Source organism: Zingiber officinale, unplaced genomic scaffold (genome assembly GCF_018446385.1).
Source record: "Zingiber officinale cultivar Zhangliang unplaced genomic scaffold, Zo_v1.1 ctg167, whole genome shotgun sequence".
In the NCBI taxonomy this organism is placed as follows: domain Eukaryota; kingdom Viridiplantae; phylum Streptophyta; class Magnoliopsida; order Zingiberales; family Zingiberaceae; genus Zingiber; species Zingiber officinale.
Window position 1 is genome coordinate 369,252 of NW_024589857.1, and position 3,434 is coordinate 372,685.

The 3,434-nt window shown below is 33.8% G+C and overlaps 1 long non-coding RNA gene across 1 annotated transcript; it reads right to left on the bottom strand.

The window, feature by feature from the left end:
- Nucleotides 1-769: 769 nt before the first annotated feature.
- On the bottom strand, nucleotides 770-1,147 carry LOC122036469. The gene is made up of 3 exons (XR_006127392.1): nucleotides 1,100-1,147; nucleotides 911-1,009; nucleotides 770-826 (listed from the first exon to the last, which is right to left on the bottom strand). It is a non-coding gene; the product is annotated as an uncharacterized LOC122036469 (long non-coding RNA).
- Between the last annotated feature and the right edge of the window lie 2,287 nt (nucleotides 1,148-3,434).

Here is a 3,434-nt window from a genome sequence, read left to right on the forward strand (position 1 = left end):
CGAAGTAGACGCATGTGAAGTAAAATTATTATTTTTTTACTTTGGCACACGATTACCAAAGTCTATCACCGGTCCAACACCGGTTCAAAATCGAACTGGTTTCGAAGTAAAATCCCTCTATTACTTCATCAAGACCAGTAAAAAATGCTGAAGTAGTAGATGATATATTACTGCATAGGTTACATTGTCTGACGAAGTTTAAAGAAGTTACGACTTCACAATTTTTTATATTATGGTGTAGTAAATAGTTTATATTACTTTTGCATATTTTAACTTGATCGAAGTAATTGTTATTGTAATACTTCATCGTAATATGGAAGTAGGAAAGCATATTTTACTACACTTCAACAATTTATGTTAGCGCAATAATACATACGAACGACTTCAACAATTTTAATCAGTGACAAAGTAAATACTTTCTTTAACTACGACAATATTTAAATTTAACAAAGTCTTATGAATTGCATTACTTCATCATTTTTATTTATATTATCGAAGTAGTTGACTATATTTTACTACAATATAAATTTAATTGATAAAAGTGTATATCATAATATTTTGTTATAACACAATAGTTTTCATTACCAAAATTGAACAAATATGTGACAAATATCTATCAAATACAATCCAAAAGTGTATTCATAAAAGAAATGTTTAAGCATAACCCAAAAACTTTTGTATCCATAAATCTCTAAATACAATCTAAAATTTATATCATAGCCTACACTTAGGCACCCACATAGAAATAGACGAATTCGCTCCATTCACTTCTGACTTCATCATAGTGAGATTGATTGTAATACTGTTTGTTTTTTGATGCTGCAAACTGAATCATTAACCAAAGTTTGAGGATCAATGAAAAATAACTTAATATTTTATAAAGAAAATATTTCATAAAAAAGAAATTCACCTTTCTCTCCAATTATGGATATTCATCTAAGACTATCTCTTTCATGTACCGCATCACACAATATCCACATTCAACACCACCATTTTGTTTAAGATTACCCTAATGAAATTAAAAATGTCATGCAAGAAGTCACAATCCAAATAATAAGAATTATTAATTGATGTCTAAATACATAGTCACAATACATACTGTCAATTGTTTAAAACCTGATGCTTTTGAGATACCCCTTGATACATTGTATATCTTGACCCCACTACATTGTAAAAAATAGAAAATTAGTTTTTCAACCTATAATGAATTGAATGCATTCAAGATCAGCATAAGTTACTACTTACTTGGTCACAATAGTTTGCCAAGAATGATCTCGGTTCCTATTACTCAAAGAGTCCAATAAATATATCATATTCTTATCTTTATTAATTATGGTCAAGATTCAATGGTACCTGCACAACAAAAAAATATAACATTGACTAGCATGTAGTGGGAAATAATAAATAATTAAAATCTTACCCAGTGTTATATGGGATGAAACATATTCTATCTCTGTTCGATGCTCCCAACTAAGCAACAATATGTTGTGATAATTTACTATCTTCTTCACCCACATCGCATGTAGGTATGTGACCAGGATCCACAAATGACACATACTCAGCTCTATTTTCTTTCTTCATGTTTTTGTAAAGGTAACTGCAAGGTATTAATTGCAAGGTAATGACAAAGTAATGAAAAATCTAAATATACCCATGTAAACCAAAGCAAAAGCATGTAAACAAATATTGTGAACAAAGCAAAGCATGTGAACAAATATTATGTTTAACACATAACTTACCCCATGTAAACCAAAATGTGTCTGACACCTATCTCTTTCATCTCCATAAAGCATAAGATATCTTCTCTTAGCAACCATACACTTTTAGGACGTCCAAACATAGCTTCATCAAATTCTATGTGTATGCTCTCATCTTTAGGCATCAATCTGATAACATACGAGTAGATATACTTGCATGCCATCGGTAAAGTTTTCTCAATTTCCTTGTACTTGTCCTGATCACCATGAACATCCGAAGGAGAAAATGATTGATGTTGTACATTCTTCTACAATATGTTAAAATATTCAAATGATTAAGGTTTTTTCCAATACAAACTTTTCAAGAAAATTGAAAGTACCTTCTTCGTTGGTAAAATTACCAACTCTTTAGGCCAAGCAACAATTGTTCCAACAGCATCATTGACGATTGTTGGTCCAGACCGAATTGGGATTGGAAGCTCTGCTTCTTCATCTAAGACAACATCAATAGATACCTTGAAATTCCCTTCCCCAAGTGGAACATGATGAATCAGTATATTTGGGCCTCCTTCTGATAGTATTGTACCATATGCCACCACATTTTCACGTTGCTTCACAGCCAAGTTACATTTTTTCCCCTTTAAGAACAATAAGAAATTGTATATAAATATCTGAATTTGAAAGAAAAATAACTTTGACATAAAATTAAGAATTATAGAACCTCCAAGTTTGAAGTGCCACATTCATAAACCTCCACATCATCTCTCCATTTTGGGTCGTTCATGTTTGAGGACTTGTTTGATATCACCTCACAAGTTTGATTATCAATGACCTGAGCAAGTTGAGCCTTTAATTTCTCTACTTCAGCCTTCAAGCTCTTATTCTCCTCTGATTGCTCTTTGAAGTTATCGATCGAATCCTTTGAGACTGATTCCCTATTCTTTCTTGCAGTTTTAAAGTAGAGTTGGGGTTTTACACATCCTCCCACGCCTCTAACCCGTCGATAGTGTTCTCGATTTCCTAAGGCAGTGGTTAACACATCATTCATCCCAGAAGATTTGAACTCTCCTTTGACTTTCTTTTCCAACAAATCATCCGACAATATGAGATTGTAACAAATCAATCCAAAAATTCAAATATTATTTAGCAAGACAATATGAAAATTAGATAAAAAAAATATTTACAATTTTTTCAGCGACTTCTGCTATCTCCATATTTGTTATGTTGCCAGATTTATCCTCGCGGGCTTTCCGCCAAAGTATCAATCTATCAATTTCCTCATTTTCAGCAATTAATTTTTTCTCCCTCTATAATTCCAAAAATGATTAGTTACAAAATATTAAATATGTGCTTGAAAATGACAAATACAATGTTTCGAAGCTTACCAATTCAGCCTCTAAGCCGATGTAACCCTTGCGAGATAGTCTGTGATGATATTTATAATGTATCGTTCGTTCTTTTTGCTTGTTATGAATCACCTACAAAGAAGATGTTGGACCCCGTGGTAGTTTTGATGTGATCAACCAAGTTGGTTAGGTCCTGCTGTGTTTGATCCCTGTGTCTGAGTGTGCAGGAGCTTAGGAACACAGGAAGTCGAGCGGAAGACGCAGCTAGCGAGAAGGACGGCACGGGAAGGGAGCCGACGGGCTCGGCGCGTCCGAAGGACGAGAGAGCTGCGGAAGAGTACTCCGGTGGGTGTGAAGAGCGTGCGCGGCGTTTGAGGGACGTTAAGCCGGG